The sequence below is a fragment of the Ambystoma mexicanum genome, chromosome 2p (genome assembly GCF_040938575.1).
Source record: "Ambystoma mexicanum isolate Mex_15411 chromosome 2p, UKY_AmexF1_1, whole genome shotgun sequence".
NCBI lineage: Eukaryota > Metazoa > Chordata > Amphibia > Caudata > Ambystomatidae > Ambystoma > Ambystoma mexicanum.
The window spans coordinates 561943177-561966288 of record NC_090923.1 but is presented as its reverse complement, the minus strand read 5'-3'; the positions used below and the strand labels follow the sequence as shown (position 1 = coordinate 561966288).

General features: G+C 46.9%; 1 protein-coding gene across 1 annotated transcript in view; it reads left to right on the top strand.

Annotated features, from left to right (window-relative positions):
• The window catches only part of TEX264 (testis expressed 264, ER-phagy receptor), a 921322-nt gene that overhangs the window by 58315 nt on the left and 839895 nt on the right, over positions 1–23112 (top strand). The gene's annotated exons all lie outside the window — the stretch shown is intronic.

Sequence of the window (23112 nt, the reverse complement as noted above, 5' to 3'; positions counted from 1 at the left end):
ACTATCACTGGCCTTGGGAACTGCTTCCCAATGTTTGAGTATGTGTAGTTTCTTGCACATTTCTTCCTGCGACCAGTGGAGTTTAAAGTGGAGAATCTCGTGCTTTTGTTTTCTTTCTGTATTAAAGATTTCACCAGTTCTGTGTGTGCTTTTCATTGTTGCTCCTTTATCCTGTGTCCACTTACTGGTGAATAAATATCCAGTGACTTCGAAAGCTAATGCATCTACCATCTCAGAAAAATATGTTTCAGTAAATCCAATAAATGATATCAAAACTTGGATTTTGTTGATTTAAAAACTGTACTAGAACAGCACGGATATATGTGATTACTACGATCCACAGAATTCCGACGACCGAAAATGCAGACTTTTTTTAACCCTTTACACCACATACATATGCGGGTGGAGACCGCTGCACCCACCCATACTACGATCATATCCCATACCCCCCAAATATATATGTGGTCTAGGGGGGGGGGGGGGGGTCGAGAAAAAAGAAAGTCAGATTTTTGAGAGTCGGAATTCTGAGGGCGACATTTTAGGCCATTACCAAACAGCACCAAACCTTTTGCCCACACATAGATGGCCGATAAAGATTACCTGCATATATAAGAGCAGAATGGAAGAATGCACTTACGCCACACTGAGAACAGTGTTGTATCTTGTCTCCCTTCTTTTTTGAGTGATGTGATATTATGAGAGGCTGTTTGTAGTCTATGGAATGTTTGTACTTGACTGAAGGCTACGCCCCAGGGAGTTGGAATGATGTAGTCTGGGTGGTGCACTTTCCTTGTACTTGCAACAAAGAACCATACACAAACCGAGGTAACCAGAACACAACACACCTTCTTTCCAGCACATACACCAGAGGATTAAACCACACACAGGGAGGGAAAACACATGCACAATAAATAGCATAGAGAACTTGCATGATTGAGAACAAACGGTGTCAGTGGTTCAGATAGATGACAGAACTTGGCTAAGGTGCCCAACAAAGATACATACGTACCCATAGAGATCCTAGGACAACTTCCATAAATGAGGGTACAGACTGCGATAATCTGCATGTATGGGAATACCCTATACATGATCTCCATATAAAAATGGGAATACTCTGCATAGTGCACTCCAATAGGGAACATATATGCAAATGAGAACATACAGGGTCCACATAAAGAAATCCATAGGGAGGAGCAAAGTCTGCCTGCGCAGACCAGAGACCAAAATCTCCACCACAGGGGGAAATGACCTGTTTATGCGACTGTGTTTGTGGGAACGTGTGTGTGTGTTAGTTTCAACCAAGGCTGCTGTATTTTTAAGATGGGAACCACAAAATAGCAATCGACTGAGTCAGATGTCGGCGGAAACAGAAGTTCTGATTAAATGAGAAGAAACATGAGTCACTAGCATAACTGGAGAGGGAGAAGTGTATGAGGAGGGTGTAGAAAAGCAACAGGAAAAGTGACTGTTAATATGGATTTCTCGATTCTGGCCTGGTGGACAGATTTCAGGAGGCCAACCTAGGGATAGTGAGTAGGGGAACTCTGAGAGGCTAGGATGGAGAGTGGTCAAGATTTAGTCTCAGGAGAGGAGATGAGACATGAGAGGGGAGTGGGGTAAGGGGGGTCCAGGAGCTGTGTGCAACCCTTTCTAAAGAAGAAATGCAGCGGGCACCAATACATGGCCTCTTCTGGACACTCTACCAGATGGGGGATGAACAATTCCAGCGACAGTCACTGCACACCGGTGACAGCAGGTGTGTCTCCAGTTGCTAACAAAGACAGACTTCCAGGACAGGATCCCTTAATGCTGGGAAGTTGAAACTTGGCAGGAAGGTGACTTGTGGGACTAGCTGGTGGCTACTGATTTCCAGACAAAAACGCAGACCGGCAATGCTTCTCGCGCCATAGCTCAATTCAGAGCTGGCCAGTCCACTAGGTGGTCCAGTATGTCGATATAGTTATGTATTTAGAGAGCGCTCAGTCTCTTGAGCAAGGTTTTTGAAACTAGAATTTTTGGCCAGGCTAAGGGGTAGATTTCCCCAGCGAAGCACTCTTTTCCAACACCTCCCATTTTGTAGTCACCATGCAGGTGTGCACCACCACAGGTTTCTTCCCACAAGAGCAGGGAAGGGGAGAAAGATCAAGAGCAGCACATGCACGTTCCCAGGAAGGAACAAGACAAACCGCAGGTAAGCGGTGGAATTTCTTTGCAAATAACACAGAATTGTCAGATATCTTGGTAATAAAGACAGCACAAGTGTACTGATGTAGGGCACGTTTGCTTCTATCGGACTGGTTGACTATCCAATCAGTTAATGTCTAAGGAAATTAAATGGCAGCCTCTGTGCCTTCTCCCTTTGGACTTCCATCTTCGCCAGTGTTTTGTGCAAATATATTTAATTCAATAGTAGCCCATCTGAGAGTGCAAGGAACATCTTTCATCATTTATTTGGACGACACATTAGTTCTGTCCTAGGGTTGCAATCAGCTGCGGATGCACCTGTGATTGTCATTAGACTTGCTACACCGAATGGTTTGCATGTTCAATAGGGACAAAACTGTGTCAATACAGAGTGAGTTTGTGAATATTTGTGTTTTTTTAGATAGACACAGTAAGCCGAGAACCTTAACGGACGAAATTCTGGCTTCCGTAAGTAAGAAGGCCGTGAACGCCCTATGCTTTTAAGAGGGTTGGGAAAGTTCCATTTTTTAATGGCACTTGACATACCTTTCAACATTAAAGAGCTACTTTTGGAGGATATGCATGCCATATTTAAATAGACTGATTAGCTCGGAACTTATCTTAAAAGGACCAGGTGTGGCACTCTACATAATAGCTTCCTTTGGGTAGATACCAGAGGACTTGACGTGAATGGTGCAGACAAAATATTTTCCCACAAAAATGATGCAGGCAATGTTTCCTGGCCCATTTCACTGTAGAGCTTTTCAGGGGATAAAACCTAAGGAGGTATTCCCCACTTTTGCCAAATGCCATTTTTGCGGAATTTTGTTTGCCGCATTTTTTTAACCCCAAAAATATAGATGGTAAGTTTGGGTACGGTATTTAGAAAGGAGTGGAAAGGTGTGGTGTGCAAGTGGCCTCCCACTGCTATTTATGGTAAAGAAAGGATACATTCGGCCAAAAAGAAATTTTGCGAAATTGCCACAGTAAAATAAAATGGGAAGAATGTTCATAGATCCGTTAAGGAAGGGCTGTTGGTATAATTCTGGCACAGGAGGTAAAAAGGGTGATAGATTCGTGGTGGGTGAATGTATTTTTAGAATGGAAAGGCAATTTTAGGACACCCATAAATGTAGCAATAGTCACATGCAAGTCACCTAACGTGAGGAGCACAAATGTGTGTCTCACTCCACTCATTTGCCAAATCTGCGAGCGCATATACAGCTTGGACCAAACACCCATTAAGTGTTTTATTAAAGCTAAAGGAATGCGACCATTCTGCTCCCCATCTATTCCTAGGGTTGCTAATACCTGGCAAAGTTTGTAATCCAAACTAGTTATTCTGCATGTACATGGGCACACATTTCAACTGAACAGTTTCACAGGTGGCTTTGAGAAACTCTCTAATCCGATAGATGGTTCAAGGGTTTTTATTAACAACTTTCTTATATCTTTGTCGTGCAGGGTTTGAGTGTGCAGGATAATTAAGCGGTTGTCCTAGCTGGTCCCTCGGTCTCCCGTGGGCTCTCTATCCTAACCTCGCCTTCCCTATCTCCTAGGACAGCATGAACACTAAAGATTGGTAACCCCTACTGTCTGGACTAGCCTCTCTACCAGGGAAAGCCTAAAGGCCAAGGCCTTCTCGCTTACTCCAGCCAGGACTTTCTAAGGGTACCCTATTCCAGTGTTCCCACAGTGATGGTTGTAAAGATTCAAGATAGTATCTGTGTTTCCTCAAACACTCTCCCATTCACTCCTGCCCCTGATCTTACGCCACTTCACTCTCAGTTCCGATTTATACTCCTACTTCCTTTCTCGCCTTCCTCCATACTGTTCTCCCAATTTCTTCTCGCGCCTCCTGCTCCCTTATACCTTCACCTGCCTTCTCACCCTGTCCCTTCTCTCTCCCATCCCACCTCTCTCCTCCCCAGTCCCTTTGACCTTCCCGTACTCCTCTCCCTCATCTCTACTACGTCCTTCTTCCATGTGCTGCTCTCTCCTCCCTCCAACCTTCCAATCTACTAGCCTACGAATCTCTTCTGTCTACTGCTCCCTCACCCCTTGCCCTCTACCAGTCACCCCTTTCTGAAACTCCCTCTCCATAGTCTCTCTTCCCTGCTTTCCGAACCTCTACACTCTCTCTTCCCCTACCTACCTCTTCCTCACATATATACCCACACAATCGCAACTGCACTCGTTCCACTTAGTGCCAGTATCTCACACACATACCTTACACGTACTCTTATCCACCTTCTCCAGACTCTTCAGCACTCTTCTCCACCTTCCATCCTCCTTTTAGTCTCTCGGTAGACCTCCACGCCTCTTAACCTCGCCCGCACATCCCACAGGCTTTTTTACCCATGCCTCCTTGCCCTTACCCATTTCTCCATTGGTCGTGTGTTCCCCCTTATTCTGGGTCCCACTCTGAGGCTGACCTTTCCCATGGCGCAGGTCACTGCAGTTAGGGGTTACTAAACACCCTCTTATGCCTGCCCCTTTCTGTTTCTTTTGTCGACTGTTAGGTACTCGCTGCACATTACTTCCCCTTAATTACTTCGCCTCACCCCTTACCTCGAACTTCCTTGCCTTTGGTGTTCTGTCATGTCTCCAGTTTTGGCTCGCCTCCGGTGTTCCGTCTTGCCTGGCCTTCGACGTTCTTCCCTTTCTTCCATCCATCATTGCCACCGGTCTTCCGTTTTTGCCTTGTTATCTTCGATAGTACATCCTGTATGCCTGTAATCACGCTGGAGATCCTGCGTTGGCACACTACAGCTTCCACCATTATGGGGAGATGGTTCAACCGGGATGATGGTGGCATTCAGAGCAACAGGATCAATGAGAATTAAGGCGGAACGTTGATTGCTGGTGAGTGGGTGTGTGGTGAGTCGGTATGGGTTTGGGGAGAACCCCCATTTAAGAAAAAATCGAATGGATTGAACAAGCTTTCATATTTGAAATACATTACCTGTGGTTTAATAACCTGGGAGAAATTCCTCATGAAGTAAGTGGTTTTGATGAATATGTACACGTTGAAACAACATAGAACCATCTCAGTTATGTTTCCTGCTGGATATGTCTGGTCGGTGTTCCGCTTGTTTAAGTCTGCAGTGAGTACTGCTTCCCTTCATTGACAGGCATTGTGTTGTTGTTAGTCTGCATGGAAGTCTTCCATTTTCTCAGGCAGCCTGCTGGCTTTACTTGGTCTGACAATGCATGCTTGTCCGGGTAGTTCTTTAAGGACACAAAAAGAATTTTGGCTAGAATTACGGCTGCATGCCATTAGATAATCAGATGTGTAACGGTCATTACCAGGGGTCAAGTCCTAAAAATTAAAGTGGGGGGGGACTCCTCAACAAACGCAATCGGATGCAGAAATTAGCATGTCATGGTGAAATATGCACATTTCATTAAATTGGCTTTGCATAACCAGTCAAATTGCACAGGACGAATGGAATTTGCCTTTTATAAAATCAACTCAAACACAAAACCAAGAGAGGATATTTTCCTCCAATAGTGTTTTTGAAAACTTTAAAAGATGTGCATGTTTTAAACTCCAAGAATCAATACAAATGTTTTCGCTGGGACTTGCAGTACCGAAAGGCGACATTTCACCTTTAGTTGTTTGCTATTTTTCATCAGGTTATGTAGTGCAGTGTCCGGCCTACGAACCTGACGACTGTGGTTTGATCCCTGAGGTCATCTTTAATTCATAAATTCAAAGAGGTCAATCAAGGTTTCCCATTTTAGCTGGGGGGACTGAGTCCACCCTCTGAATAAAGTGGGTGGACTCCGTCCCCCTGCGTGTACCCTCGACTTGAGCCCTGGTCATTACAATCAATGCACATTCACTGGGGCCTTCCCAATTCCCTCAACCCACCTCTGGGGGTATGAATGGTTCTATCATACGCCCTTGTAGGCCTCCTACCCAGGCTGGGAGGGTTACCCGTCCCCCATCCCCTTCTGATAGGGTAAAGTTCCTAAAGCTGTCATACCAGGTGTAAATTCCTGCTGTTCATTCATGAAGCGAAACAAAATACTGAATAACAATTATTAGTCTATGCCCTCTCCATTCTTAAGCCATGCTGCTTTCACTTTCGTGATGCTATTGGCACCCCATAGCACTTTCATTCCACTTAAGGTAGTGCCCTGGGCAGCATTTCTATTTGCTGCTGTGGAACCTGTTGAAGCGGAGTCATCTTAATATCCCTTGTTCATTTTCATATTATGTTCTATAATATTCTAATACTGATCTTCAAAAATCGACCCCATCTCCTACTTATTGATCATCCTCCCGATCTGGGTCAGCAAAATAATATCACTTGTACTTTACTCCACTTTATTAGCACCTGGCACAGGGCAACCAGCCAATCGGGTGGATAGAAACGCGGGCTGAAAACTATAATCGCAGCCTGTGTTCCAAGCCGCCTGACGATTGGTAATCCCGTAATGTCACAGCGAATGTAGATCGGGTTGCAGAGGGTCTACCCTTGAATTTTCCTGCAGTGAAATGTCTACCCCTGCATTTTCTTGCGGTGAAATGTGGTAAGGAAAAATAGAACAAAAGGGCTTCAAACAAATTGCAGATCCAGCCAACCTGCTTCGTAGCACTCCCTTTCATTGAGTTTCCATATGCTGTGCTCTAAATTGGCTCATGGCATTGTCTTCATCTACCCCAGGCTTGGGCATCTGGCCGTACCTCATTTCTTCCATACCTTCCTTATTGGAAGCCATTTGTCCCAGAAATAAGTGTCTTCAATTATTCACTCATCCCTGAACTACTGAACTGTCTAGCAGTCACTTTGAGTGTAAAAAGCATGCGATTGTTTTCCTCATGCAGAAACAAAGTTTTGTAAAACACTACACATACTTGGAGAAGCCAAACTAAATCTTCTGTGGTGATGTACTCCAATCTCTGTGGGAATGTATGCCATGTTTTGTATTGGTTTGAATGTGATCTTTTCCATAGATCAAAACGGCCCAACCTCTAAAGTCTCATGCGATGCACCTGCTCCTGATGTTGTCTTCAATGGTCAATGCGTGAGGTCAGATGGACTTGTGGACTGAAGTACTCGTACTAAAATGGCACCCATAATCTGCAGATATTGCAAGATCTGCAGAGAATTTCAACATGTGTTGGGCCCCCTTGCCCCAAACTAACTGACAGGGGTGCATAAGCTGAATGCTGCACAGCTGTTTGAGTAACTTCCTCTAAAACAAAGAAGAAGCTAGCTTTATTCTGGAACCGTAAAAAATAACATTGATCTCGTACACACCATTTTATATAGAATGGTGATTTAGAGAATGAACCCGAACTTCTTGAGTCCCACGAAAATAGACTTGTATTTCACAATTCAACAGAAGGGAAATTCATCACCAACGATGGACAATACATTTGGGTAGGATCACTTCTCTTGCAGGGTTTGGCATGGGACCTGTAGGACACTCACAAGTCATAAGTATCTAGTTCAATCGATTTTTATTAATTTTGTGGAGATGGTTGGGAACAACTCTTAATAGGTATTAGAGGAATTGTTTTAGAAATAATCAAGGTTATTATAAAAGTGTCTGGTTGGGTCATAGCAAGGTGTCACAATGACCTAAGTATGGGAATGTTGACTTTCTCTGGGATTTCCTAATTTAACAATCCCATTCCACGGTGTCTGTGCTCTACTCTTTAAATAACTTCTTCTGGATAGGTCTTACTAACTGCTATAGGTGCTACAGGCATCACACTAGAAATGTATAAGGGGTGCAGGTAAAGGTTGTAAGGTCGGGAGACCTTGATGTGTCTCCAGTTTATAACTAGGGGAAAACGAATATTCCCAACATTCTCCAGTCTAGTATTCCATCTACTATGCAGTCTCAGGAATATAGCACCTAGCACAATTCTTGTTTCCAACTCATTCTCATAGTTATAGTGCCCTGCTTGCTCCTTGGCAAACACAATCCTAGGGAGAGTGCCCTGCTTACATCTTGCCAGCACAAACTCCTACCAGTATGTACTTCTTTCCCATGTCTTTATGGTGATTGTCAGTATTCCTATCCCCTAGCAGGGGTCACCCTCCTAGGCTAACATCACTACCTTTGAAAACATTCCTACCAGCAAGTATCCCCCCCCCCTTTGCTTCAGAATGTCTGCGAGGCTGTGATATTATCTCCCTCTAGCAACAGGTCACCTTTTTGGGCTTGTGGCGACTCGAATACTTGAGATGGGCAGATATTCTCAACATCTGGTGAGGTCACCCTGCTGGGCCACAGGTAACGTCTCTTGATGTGTTTCCAGGACTTATTCAAACCCTCTTGTTGGCATTGGCGTGAATTTATTTAGGGTCTGCCCTTAATTCTCCCAGTAAGCACTCTGTTTCCTAATCCCTGCTCCTATTCTTCGGGTTTGGATCCTTCTCCCTTTGGCTGACTCCTGTTCTGTGCCCCTGTGGCATGGTTAACATTTCTGGAATCAGATTTGCCCATTCTGAAGTCTTTCCGCAGTGTCTGTCTGGGGAAGCATGACACAGTGTAGACTGGGACTGGTAGAGGGGCTATGGGAAGTTCCCTGTCAAACTCCTTCAGGTTTCCCTTCATACAGAAGGAGGCATCCCTGTTCCCCACAGCCCTTTCAATTCCAGAAAAGTGGTTCTCAATGCAAGGTTTGTTAAAAGGAGCAGTAACAAAAGAGGAAGAATGATTCCTGTTGGGAAATTTCACAAGTATAGGGAATATTATAAACATCATGTGTTCTATATTGGAGGTGTTGCTACTGTTTAGGGGGCAGAATAAAATGAACGTATTACCCGACTTCAGTCTTAATGATATATTCTGAGATCTCTCATGAAACACTGGACACCAAAGTAGGATATCGCAAAGACACAGTAAATCATAGACCTCAACAGACCAGGCACATAGCGATCATCTGATAAGAGGAGCTTCCAGATCAAAGGGTGGCCTACATTGAGAAAATCACCCCTCCTTGCACTACCCACAGAGAGCTGTATCTATAGACAACAAAGGCACCATTAATAGACCAATCGAAGATGGATAAATGAGAACCACTTGCATAGATGGTCTTCATAGATACACCATCTTGAACCGCAAAATACAAACACCAGTTGGTCCTCAATTTTGAAAAAGGTTACCCTTCGGGTGTGATCATGCGCCCATTAATTTGAACTCCATTGAAGGAAATGAAAGAAATACCACACAAACAGTTGGTCCTCAGTTTACACAGGATAGGCAGATGCTGTAGGCCCTGTTAATAATGGTACTGAAAGGTGGCCTCTCGAATGCCAGACAACAAAAAAAAATGGTAGCTCAAGTACTTGTAGATTCTAAACTTGAAAAATGCTTGTCTGAACATAGATACATAGTTTATGATGCACTATGGCCTACTTTTAACCTATGACCTTCAAGGCAACCATATTGACTGTGCCAGAAAACAACCTGCCATGACCACCTCTCACATAAAACTGTTGGACATGATGTTTCAGAACCCTGAATGTGTAAGGACGTAACAGCATTTATGGTGATTTTGGATATCTGAACCCAAATGATTTGTACCTATTATCAAATAACAGGCCCTGGAGCCTCATCCAACAGTGAAAATGTCACCATTCTAACAGTTGTAACACATTTTTGTATTTACTACTTTCTTTGCAAGTCCTTATAGCACTGACAAACCTGAGGCACAAATAGGATACATTTTGACATGGCACCTTGGAAGCTTAGGGAATATTTCTGTAATGGTTCCACCATATGCATACAGGTTGGCCCAAGTAACTCTAGTTGCCCTACTGCATGACCCTAGCACAACATGTAGGCTGCAAAACATGCACTAGCCTCTGATCATGTTTTAGTCTCAACACCATGGACCATGGTTCAGGGTGCTATTCTTAGTCCGGTTGTGCATTATGTTATGTTATATTATTGGGTATTTGTATAGCACCTTTTTACCACTGTTATGATTCCAAAGCAATGTGAGTTGAGCGCCCTTGGGGACCGCAGTCCAGGTCAGGGGAAAGATTAGTGTAGTACAACGTGCATGGGTACACTCTGTATGTGTGCAGCCAGTGTGCAATAGGTGATGTGTAGCTGCATACTAGCGCTAGCTGTGGTGCGGTGGCTGTGTAAGGGCAGTAGCATGTGTGCAGTGAGACCAATGGACTATGGTATCTGTATTCTGGCGGCGCTGGTGCTTGAGGGTGATGTTGTGTGTATGCAGGTAGGCCAAATTATTCGAGGGGTGTAGCTGCATCCTAATTGTTTGTTGGTGCAGAGGCAAGAGTTAGCATAGTGGTGTGTTTGAGTTTCTGTTCAGCTTCTAGTGCCTGTCAAGAGCGTGTAATCTTCCTGTATCGTGATGGGTCAAATAGTTCAGTTGGTGAAGACTGATGGGTGGTGACAGAGAGATTAGTCCCAAAACTAAGTTCTTACTGCATAGTTGCTAGCGCTACCCTCGGTTGGTAGTTTGTTAAATCTGATCCTGATAGGTATTTCGAATTGGCCATTCAGATCGTTGGGATTAGCAACAAATAAGTGCTACAGTGTTCCTTGCTATAGTTCTTCGTAGGGATTTGCAGATGTGTAGGATTAGCAAGTGGGGGGAGATCCTGATTTGATAGCATAGTGCATATTTGCAGATTAGCTCTTGCACTATCTGAAATGTCGTCAGGCCGAGTACGATATTTAATTTCGCATCCTTACTGTTCATAGCCTGTAAGAATGTCATTGTATATTCCCTTGTTCTCTCCCTTGCCTTGAAGTACATTGCGTGTAGGCGCTATATAAATGAACTATCATATCAGTGATCAAGTTCATAAGTGCTGAATTAGTGCATAGGTTTCTAGGTCTTCTAGCTAGTTTACTGGAGGGTTGTTCTGTTCTAAACATTCAATAGTAGGAGTTATTAGCAGCTTAACTTTTGACGGCCCCCTGATATCTAGTTCTGCTCTGGGATTTCCATGTGTGTAGCATTAGCAGGCAGGCACATTCTAGGGCACAGTGCCTGGTGCATAATTGCATGGCCTTGATCAAGCTCAAGAGTGTTGGTGCTTGGGTCAGGGGTCTAGCACAATCGCCCCTGATTAATGGTGATAGCTAGCATTAGGCCTTAGAGCGTGCCGAGTTCCTGCGCATGAGGTGATGAATACATTCTGTCTGGTGCAGAAATTCTGTCAGGTTGACGCTACGATTTGAGATTCACATCTGGGCAGAGCCCCTAGGTAGTGGAGTTGGAGATCGTCAGGCCTGATGGTTTACGGTAGGGTCCGTAGTAATCGGGGTACCACGCCAGGTGACGGTCTGTGTGGTAGGTCGGGTGGTTAGGCAGAGAGCCAGGTGTTGAGTGCCTTCCGGAACGGCATGCAGTCTGTGCTGTGTCTAATGCAGAGAGGCAGTGAATTCCATAAAGTTGGCACCAGGGTTGAGTTGGTTGACCCTCTGATCCTGGTCGAATTGGAGGTGGGGACCACTAGGAGGGGGGCTCGGCTTGACCTAACCGTGCAGGTCAGGAGATAGGGTGTGATCTTGTCTTGTAAGAATTTGGGGCCTGCTTTTGCATCGCTCAGTGGGTAGTACAAAGGAATTTGAAGGTGGGCCTGCGTCCAATTGGGAGCCAGTGTAGGGTGCGGAGGGCCTGTGAGATGTGGTCCCTTCATCCCAATCCGAGAAGTAGTCTATTGGACGAGTTCTGTACTCTTTGGAGTTAGGCCGGTGCACCTAGGTAGAGGGAGTTCACATAGTCCATTCTGGACATGACAATGGACATAATTGTGCAAGTCTGTTCGGGTAGGTAAGGTAAGGTAAGGGAAGATGCGCTTCAGGAGCCTAGGGTGGAAATGGCATGCTTTGGATGATTTGTTGATGCGGTGAGATAGTTCGGTCTAAGTCCATTGTGCAACCAAGGTTTTTGCAGTGGTGGTGGTTGTGGGGGGGCGGAGGGGAGGCCGAGTGAGGGTGGCCAGGTAGTCTGATGGGGGGAATAGGGCAGATTTTCTGCATACCATGATCGGTTCAGAAGGAGGTGATTGGTCATCATCCAGCGATCAATGTCTGAGAAACAAGCTGCTAGGTCAGGGCTGGGGTCTGAGGTCGATTTTTGAATTCTCAGGATGATTTGTGTGTCATCCGCAAACATGTAGCAAGTGAGGTTGTGTGAGCGGATGATCTTGGGTAGGTGGTCAGGTAAAGGTTGAAGAGAAGGGGGGGGGGGAATGCAAGCGCCTTGGGGTACTCCAGTGTTTACTGGGCATGCAACAGAGAGGAAAGGGAGGAGGAGAGTGATTTGCTGTCTATTACAGAGGAATGTGGTGATCCAGGAAAGAGCTGAATGACCTTTTACTAAGCAGTGCAGTCTGTCAAGTAGGATTGTGTGGTTGATGGTGTCAAACGCTGCAGAGAGGTCAAGAAGTATTAGATCTGGCATCCTTCCGAGTCTGCTGTCGCTTTGAGGTCATCCCAAGTAGAGATTAGCGTGGTTTCTTTTCCATGGCATGGACGAAAGCTTGATTGCGCAGGGTCTAGGAGGTTAAGATTACGCAAAGGCATTGAGCTGTGAGTAAGCAGTGCGGTCAGGTTTTGCCAGGAATCTGGTGTTGGAGATTGCCCAGTAGTTGATAGGGAGTCGAGGGTCGAGGGATGCTTTTCTAAGTAGAGGAGCAGTTTTGAAGGCATCTGGGAAATTGCCAGAGGTGAGGGAGTAGTTGAGAATGAATCTTGTCAGTTTTCCTGCACAGGTGGATGTGAAGATTTCTTTGAGGAGCAAGGCAGGACAAGGATCAAGCAGTAAACCAGAGGGTTGGCTGGATGATGGCATTTTCGCAAACTCCTTGCTTGAGATAGGGATGAAGGAGCTGAAAGAAGGATTCTCATGGGTGAGGTCGGATGGGTCATGTAGAGTGAGTGGACAAGAGGGCGTGTTTGGCGTTGATGGTGGCCTTCCTGTCTAGGGCTGTTTAGCGGAAGTGTTCAGACAGGAAATTGCAAAGGGTTTGTGAGGAGGCAGTCTGGGCCGCGTTGCAGGGTGGGTTCAGGAACTCCGTGATGATCCTGTGGAGCTCTCTGCTGCCTCTCTGGCAGTTCAGGATCCTTTTATTGTAGTTGGCCTTTTTGGCCTTTCGATCTCTGATTTGTAGCTTCTGTGATGGTGATCTGAGATGTAGGGATAGGAGATGGCTTGGGGGGTGGGAGGTGGTTTTAGAGGTGTGAGGATGGAGAAAGGAATGGCAGCATGATCTGTCCAGGTGAGGGGTTGCGGGTGGATGTGGAGACGAGGTCAGAGGAGCTGAAAATGCTGTTGAGGGCGGGGTCAACTGTGTGTGTTGGTCCACTGATATGCTGGGTGAGGTTGAGTGCCTCCAGGCTGTCGACTAGTGGTAGAGTCATGGAGTTGTTGGCGAGGTTGAACCAGGTGTTAAACTCTCCGAATAAGGTGAGTGCCAAGTGGGTAACTAGAATGGCTGCCAGAGACTCGCATAGGCTGTTGGCGAAGTGTCTTGTCATAGCCTGGGGGCCTGTAGACCAGTAGGAAGCTGTGTGAGAGAGTAGGCAGGAGAGAGAGTTTGACTAGGAGGGATTTGCACTTAGCTATGATGGGTTGTGTTTCAGTGGAGGTGATAGAGATTTGAGGTTTGTGCAGGATGGCTACACCGCCTCCTCTGAAAGGTCTGTTGTGGGCGATGTGTGAGTAGACGGGTGGGAATGCTTTGTGAGTGATGGACTTGAGGTTGTCCGAGAAGCAGGTTTCGATGATGACGATAAGATCAGGGTTGTAAGAGGTTAGATCAAAGATGCTGTGTTTGTTCTCTGCTATGTAGTGGGCACTAAAGAGGCGGCAGGTGATTTTGTCAGAGGTAGAGGCAGCAGTGTTTACCAGGGTGACCAGGGTTGGTCGGGTTGGGCCGACGGGTGGGGGGAGGGGGGCCTGTTGTTGTTGTTGGTGGTGAGGAGATAGTTGGGACGGTCAGTGCGATAGGATGGATGGATGTGGTCAGGGGGGCCTGAGAAAGGGGAGGGAGGATGGGGGTTGAAAGAGGGACAAATGGGGGAGACTACCTACACGGATTGGGTGATAGAGGGGAGGTGGTAGTGAGGGTAGGAGAGGGGAGGTGAATCGAGAGGTGTAGTGCGAGTGAGGCTTGCAGAGTAGAGGGTGAGTGTCGTCTTCTACCACTGAGTTTTGTGTGTTTGGGTAGTGTGCGGGAGGGTGGGGGATCTGCAGGAGAGAGGGGGTAGAGGCGATGGTTCAGGAAACGGCAAGGCACACCACGCTCAGTGAGGGGGAGGGGTGTGCCGGCCTAGGCCTTTTTGGGGTGGTTGGTGTGGTGGTTGGTGGGCAGAGCTTGCCGAGGGAGGTGGAGGTAGCAGCAGGCATGGGAAGGGTTGGGCCAAAGCTGTCGCAGCACCCCCTGGATTCGTCTTGGATGTTTTTGGCGACAGAGTGGGGCAGGTCGTGTGTGTGTCAGTTTGGGGGGTGCTGGGGGACACCCTCCCCTCGTGTGAGAGATGAGCAGAGGCCTGTGTCTCGTAGTCTCTTGGTTTGTAGGTAAGGGGGCCAGGGACAGGAAGGTCGCGAGGGTTGGGCAGAGCAGGTTTCCGAAAGAAGGTGCAAGGGTTGTGCTGGCAGGCGGACCGTGTTTTATGGAGCGCCAGGGAGCTCCTCTGGTCTGAGAGTTGGATGTTGGGCGATGGGATGCTTTGGAAGGGGAGGAGGCAACTGCTGGTTGAAGTGGAGAGGGGAGGCGGTGTAAGAGGGGAATGGGCCAGGGAGGAAATTAATGAGGGATGTTTTATTGGTTTCTGGGTGCGTGAAAGTGCCTCTCTGGTCTCAGAGTTGGAGAGTCAGCGCTGCAAGTATGTTGGAGGCTGTGGCTTTTCAGTGAGGGAGGGTGAGCAAAAGCGTTTCGGGGTTGGAGAGCAGGTGCTGGTGGTTGGTAGTGGATATGCAGTGAACGAATCAGCGTGGGCCAGGGAGTTCCTCTGGTCAGTGCGTTGGATGGTCTGCAGTGAGTGTTGGGAGCGAAGGGTGGATTGATGGGTGTGTGGGATTGGAAGAGGTAGCAAGGGCTGTGTGTGTGGTGTGAAGTGGCTTCAGGACTGCGGGTGGAGGATGTAGGTCAGGGAGGTGTGAATGGAAGTGGGGTAGTGTGTGGTGGCAGGGGGTGTGCATGTGAGGGGTTCTAGGTGTGTGAGGTACTGGGTTTGGCAAAGAGGGTGCGTGGGTGAGAGATGAAATGCGGCAGGAGTGTTTTGGAGGTGCTGATATCTCCATGTGTAAGTGAGTGGGGGTGTGGGTGTGGCAGTGGTGGTAGGTGGTGTGTGTGTGCATATTTCCTGGATGAGAGTTGTGATGGGTTTGAGAATGAGGGAGCGAGCATAGGTGGTGTAAGGTGGGTGAGGTATGATCTGGGGTGGTTGATTCTACATTGTGGACATCCGTATAGAGGGATAAGGGCCTAAGATAGGTGCATAAAAGTAAAACCAGTAACCACTAGGTTAGGGGTACATGAACTTAAGATGAGGGCACAGCAGTAATGTAGGGACTTCTGGAATTGGGCTACCTGGTCCTAATATGGGAGTGCCACAGTAGATGCAGTAACCCTTAGATTGGGATGCCTGGGCCTGAAAGGAGTGCACCACAGCAAATGAGCTGTGCTCGGACCTGGGCCAACTGGATAGAGGGAGAGGGGTGTAGGAAGGGTGCAGGAACTTGGGATATACTTGAGATAGCTGGCTCAGAATGCGTGAAAAGCTGTGAATGGAGTGGCATTCAGACTTGGGACAGCTAGATAGAGGGAGAAGGCCTAAAAAGAGTGCACAAAAGTAAAATGAAGTAACTGCTGGAATTGGGCTACTTAGACCTAAAATGGGAGCCCAACAGTGAATGGAGTAACGGCTAGAAATTGTAGATTATCAAGACAATGTGTCCAAATGTAAGAAATGGCTGACTAACACAATATGACAGGAAGTGAGGTATGGCTCACTGCTGCCAATTATTCGGGTGTGACTGCCAGGAAGATGCTAAAACGCATTGTAGTTGGAACAAAATGGAGGCTGTGCAGAGACGGTGTGAAAAAGCAGATCCATATTCTTTCTCGAACAGAATCACTGTTTTTCCCAAACTGGGTTCCACATACTAGACCCATCATGCTTAAATGTTTGAACACATTATAAATTATATGCAAAACATTGGCTGAGTAACACGGCCTTGTTTGAAATGTAATACCATCACTGGCCTGCGGAACTGCTACCCAATGTTTGAGTATGTGTAGTTTCTTGCACATTCCTTCCTGCGACCAGTGGAGTTTAAAGTGGAGAATCTCTTGCTTTCGTTTTCTTTCTGTATTGACCAGTGCCGCGTGTGCTTTTCATCGTTGTTCCATTATCTTGTGTCCACTTACTGGTGAATAAATCTGTGACTTCGAAAGCTAATGCATCTACCATCTCAGAAAAATATTTTTCAGTAAGTCCAATGAAAGAAATCAAAACTTGGATTTTGTTGATTTTAAAACTGAACTGGAACAGCACCGAACCCTTTGCCTGCACGTAGATGGCCGGCAAAGATTACCTGCATATATAAGAACACAATGCATGAAGGACCCATGGAAGAGCGCACTTACGCTACACTGAGAACAGAGTTGTATCTCGCCTCCCTTCTTTTTTGAGTTATGTGATGTCATGAGAGACTGTTTGGAGTGTATGAAATGTTTGTACTTGACTGAATGTTCCACCCCAGGCAGTTGGAATGATGTTATCTGGGTGGGGCACTTTCCTTGCACTTGCAACAAAGAGCCATACACAAACCAAGGTAACCAGAACACACCACACCACCTTTCCCAGCACATACACCAGAGGATAAAACCACAAGCATAGAGGGAAAGCACATACACAACCAACAGTCACAATATATATAACATAGAACATCCACATGGAGTACTTGCATGATTGAGAACACACAGGGGGTCATCACGACCCGGGCGCAAAGGGATACCGGGCATCGGTAATGACACCGGTGCCGGTAATCCCTTTGCGCCCTATTCCGAGGTCCCTTTGCGGGTCCTTCCTTAACGCCTGGTTTTAGCAGGCGTTAAGGACGGGACCCGCAAAGGCATACCGGGATCAATAACGGTACTGCAATTTGCGGTACCGTTATTGCCGCCATCCCCTTCCCATTGAGCCCTATGGGGGCTCAAATGGGAATGGGGAATGGCATTTCAAATGGGGACTTACTGGTCCCGCAAAGGGCGGAATGGACCGGTAAGTCCCCATACCACCACGTCGGTGGCGGTACCGATATTGGTGCTAGTCATGGTGCTAATAGCGCCATGACTAGCACCAACCTCGGAATGAGGGCGACATTCTCAGTGGTTCAGATAGATGACAGCACTCCGCTAAGGTGCCCCAGAAAGATAAATACGTACCCATAGAGAGCCTATGTATATTTTGAACAAATGGGTCCATTTCGGGATAGACGGAGTCCCATAAATTAGAGTATCTAGCGTGGAACATCCCCATAAAGAATTTGCATATTTGCGAACACCCAGTGTAGATGGCACGCTTGGAGACAAGCGCAACTTCCAAAAATGGGGGTACAGACAGCGATAATGTGCATGTATGGGAATACTCTGACCATGATCTGCATATAGAAATGTGAATCCTCTGCATAGTGCACTCCAATAGGGAACATATATACACATGAGAGCATACAGGGTACACATAAATAAATCCATAGGGAGGAGCAAAGTCTGTCTGCACAGACCAGAGACCGAAATCTCCACCACAGGGGAGAAATGACAGCTTATGTGACTGTCTGTGGGAACGTGTGTGTGTTAGTTTCAACCAAGGCTGGCCTGCTGTATTTTTAAGATGGGAGCCACAAAATAGCAATCGACTGAGTCAGAAGTAGCAGGAAACAGAAGTTCTGATAAAAAGGGAAGAAACATGAGTCACTAACATAATGGGAGAAGTGGATGAGGAGGGTGGAGAAAAGCAACAGGAAAGGTGACTGTTAAGATGGATTTCTCGAATCTAGCCTGGTGAACCGATTTCAGGCAGCCACCCTAGGGATAGTGAACAGGGGAACTCCAAGAGGTTAGCATGGAGAGTGGTCAAGGCTTAGTCTCAGGAGACAAGATGGGAGTGGGGTCAGGGGTCCAGGAGCTGAGTGCAACCCTTTCTGAAGAAGAAATGCAGCAGGCACCAATGCATGGGCTCTTCTGGACACTCTAACAGATGGGGATGGCAAGTTCCAGCAACAGTCACCGCACACTGGTGACAGCAGGTGTCTCTCCAGTTGCAAACAAAGACAGACTTCCAGGACAGGATCCCTTGATGCTGGGAAGCTGAAACCTGGCAGGAAGGTGACTTGTGGGACTAGCTGGTGACCACGAAGTTCCAGACAAAAACGCAGAACGGTAATGCTCCTGATGCCGTAGCCCAATTAAGAGCTGGCCAGTAACCGGGTGGTTCAGGGACACTTCTGAAAGCGCAAAGCTGCTGGAACGTGAGAAGACTTTGAGACTGGCTGGTCCCATCAGTCTAAGGGGCGAAGCACTGGCAAGGGCCTTCTGAGATCAGGTAGTCCAATAGGGCTTCACCGGGACAGTTTCAGGAAAGAACGCCAGGCCTCTTCAGAAGTCTTCCTCTGCTCTTCAGTCAGCTGCACAGCTACACGGGATACTTGGCTCTGCTTCTGATCTGCTGGAATGGCTGCAGGACCCCTCTTCTTATCCTAAATTCAGATGAGTGATCAAACTCGGTCCGCCAATAGCAAGGAACGGCACCATGCACTTAGTCAGCAGTGGGTGGTGCAATCAGGGACCACTGTGGGTCTGACTCATGCATGCACACCAGACTCGCTGGCACCAGTTTGTGGATTGGGACCAAACAGTCCCAACCCACTTCCTGGTTCCATACACAAATGGCATGCAGTAGCCTGCGAAAACAGCTTTCTCAGGAAAATGCATGACCATATTAAGGATTTCCTGACCGGAGAACAACAAAATGGCAAAAGAACTGCTATAAATGTCGTGGCACGGCCATGTTAGGACTCTAGCCTACTTTAGTAGCCAAACATGGTAAAGACGAATGCGCATACTCAAAATTTAGCAAAAATGTTAAAATGGTATCTGCTGCCACCAACCTGTCCTTAGGCACGTAAAAAAGTAACCCCAAATACCTTTGTTAAAAGTCTGGGGAGATACAAAAGTATAGTTTCCCAGTACTGACAGTCTGGAGGACTAGTCGGTTTCCCCATGACAAATGAGCAAAAAGGCCAGGGAAGTGAGCTGAAGGATTAGTTTCTCTGTAAAAAGCCAGGATAGGTGTCACAACTACAACCCCTGTAGCTCACTCACACACATCCACTTCAGGGGTTTCTCAGCCAGGCCACAGACTCTTGCCACATTATCATCACTTGGTATCTAGGAACAGGAAGGGACTCAGTTGGGCTCAAGCATGGCACTCTTGGCACCAGTCACTGAGCTCAGCATTATGCTGATCACACCCAACATGGAGGATTCCATTCTGCCTCTATGGGAGCAACAGTCTAGTCTCTGGGTGTGGCTGGCTATTTAAGCCACACCCAGGCGTGCTCCACCGCTTCGCGTTACTCTGCCCGAGGCAGCTGAATGCTCACCGTTGCTCCGCGGCTCATCCAGTGGACCTTGGAGTCATCTATCCGGCTGGGTACATTCTTCAGCCTTCCTGCAAACTAAACCCTTACCTCCACGTTCCGCGGCGGCTCCTGCAGTCGTTCAGTGCTCCAGGACGTCTCCGCTTCTGGTCTTGGTTCCGCGGCGGTCCTGTCTTTGTTCCGTGTCGGCTCCTGGCTCCTCCTCTCGTGGCCCGTGGGTTCTTCAGCTCCCCGTCTCCTGTTTCCACTGTGTACGCGACGAGGCACGGTGCTCAGCTATCCGGCGGTCTTGCAAAGAAAAGAAAGAGAAGAGTTAGCAACAATCCAATTGCACATAAGAGCTAAAGCATGCAACAGGACCTGAATTCAAGGCAGTGTGCAGTATAACTCTCATTTGATGCACTCGAACTCAGCAGTGCATACTGCCCATATGCAAGCATGCAAACATAACAGAGAATACTGAAACATTCTATTATTGGGGTGCATAGAACTCTAAGAACTATTCTGCAAACCCACTTTAGTGAAGTAACTCAGGAGTCATTGGGCAGCACACAATTGAGAGTGCAAATGCGCTAAGGGAATCTGCACAGAAGATTCCCTATAGACATCACACCAGTGAAGTAACTTTTGACAGCCGAACATTGCACCCCTGCTGACCAGAGCAGGACGGAGAGCCGCCTACCTCATCACACAAGGTGAGCTCACATGCAGGGGTGGGACCACGGGTGTGGGAGGGGGGTTGAGAGGTCATCTACCAGATCCCACGTAAAACTCTAACACTCCTTACCTTATCTGTATTCTGTTCATAGACACCATTGTCCTTGTGGAAGCAGTCAGTACCATAGTTCTTGTGGAAGCTGTCAGAGGTTCACCACGGCATTGAGGTTCCAGGTGCTCCTGCAGAGTTAAGGTGAGCGTAACAATAGGGTCAAAACATCAGCAACAAGTTTGAGGGTCTGTAGAATATGGAGGGAAAGTTGCCTAAAAGAATCTTTCTTAAACGTGACCAAAGGTAAAATGTGTAGGACAGAGGAGGGATAAGTTAGATTTTGTGGACATGAGGTTGTATGGTATGGATGGGTAAATGCAGGCCTTGTATGGATGAGAGTTGATATGGCACAAGAGGGAAATGGGAGAGTTGATATAACATAGGAAGTCAATCTATGAGGGGTTAGAAATGTGAGGTGCACCACGCTGTGAAGTTTTCTCAACAAATGCCATTTTATTATATGATAAGGTTGGATGAACGCCTCACTATCCCTAGCCTGACGAGGATTTATCTGCCTAAAATAAACTAAAGGAAACATTTTAACAAAGGATATCTGTCCCTCACACTTACACAAATAACAAATAAACAAGGAAATGCATGGCAGTTCAAAACAATAATGATTGAATTCACAATGTAACATTCTTGCATCATAATCTGGCTAAATTCCCCTTGCCTGGGTTTAAATGTGATTCTGCTTCACAGTTCAAGAAAAGAACTCAAGGAAATCTGGTTTGTAACAATGTTCCACTACGGTTCGATGCAACTTCAATTTGTCAACAGAAAGTTCCAACACAAGATATAAGGATCGTCTTCCTTGAACAGGTTCTCAGTTCCTCAATAGCAACAATGTTTGTCTCTGTCTGGGTGATTGATTTGTGACTCCAATAAATACACCTTCTCTATAACAGCCTTGCACGACTCTTCCTCTAGCACCACTAACAACATAAAGTGTGTCTGTCAGGACCACCTTGTAGCACTCCTCTCATGAACCTTACCCTGGCTCTCACTGGCAAGTCAGCCTTCCAGATAGGGCCAGGTCAAAGGCCTTAAAACCTCATCCAAGACTCTAGTTGAGTCAGTCCTGGCGCCTTTGGCGCCAGGCTCATAACCATCATGAAGACCAACATTAGAATGGAACTATTTAACTTGGGGGGGGGGGGGGTTCAGCCAACATGAAGGCACAAACATAGCTCAGTTACAAGGAACTGAGCTATGCGGTCTAGTCTTTTGGGTGTGGCAGGCCTGGGACTACTTTACCTGGACTACTTTGGGTGTGGCAGGCCTGGGACTATTTTATCTGGACTACTTTACCTGAGAATATTTAAACTGCACCCAAACAGCAGAACACGCTTCGTGTTATTCTGCTGTGGGCAGTGTAACGCTCACCGTGTCCAGTTCTTTGATGCCAGTTTACCTGAAACCAAGGACCTGCAGAGAGGGAAAGAACACTATGAAACTTACCTGGAACAGTATCCTGTCTTCAATCCATCGCTGACTTCGGTTCCACTCACCTGAAGGTACGAACTCCATCACCCGGCACCGCATGCATCCTGGAATACCATAACCTGGAAAGAGGAGAAAGAAAGACAGCATTAGTAAGTGTATACTCACATTTCCTCCTGAACGAAGAAAGCCACACAATTCTTACCTGGGTAGTCCTCTCCTGGTCAGTATCATCGCTGGAACATTACAGCGCTCGGCGAGGAACATCGCGACCTGCAAGGAGAGAAAAGACACAAGTTAGCAATATAAAAGGCGAAACAGCGCAGCGCATCACGCATTACTCACCGGACAGCATCGCGCACACCGCGCTTTCGCCTACCGGCCCATGCTAATCTTCAAACTGCATGACAACACCAAAATACCTTTCCATGCCTAAAAGGAAAGAAGCAAGACATTATCATTCGAACTAAGAGGAACATAAGAACTGCATATAAATACTGTAAAGCAGCAAACCTACGGAGTCGCAGCAGGCCTGGATTCCCACAGGGAGGCTTGCACCAGTGAAGTAACTTGGTCGCTGCTCGCCCCCCACATCTACGCGCCTCTGCCACGAGGAGCAGGACAGAGAATCCAGCTTTTACAATATTAAGACCCATCTTTAACCAGAGGCCTTACCAAGGGACCGGGAGAGGGTTTGAGAGTGCAAATCATCCAACCAGGGCTGGGTGCCGTCCCCGTGGGTACCAGGTGAGCGTAACAACTCCTTCAACTTCCACCTTGCCTGCTTACATGCTAGGCCTACAATCTCCAAAGGTTTGCCATCCGGGTATGCTCCCCTGCCTGAACAGCGTTTCACAACAAGTGCTTTTGTGGTCAATGTCGACTGGCAAGAGGTTTACAACCGCTTCACAGCATTCAACAAATTACAGCTTTAAAACTTTCAACACTTTTCAGGGAAAACAAGATTCACATTGCTGCTCTTTAATACTCTTCTCCCAGAAGGGAAGCCTTTTTGCCACTCTTGTTTCCCCACTACACAATCAACCAAATACTGATGGGGTCTCTTCTGCCTCTCCCCTTGTTTTTGGCAATG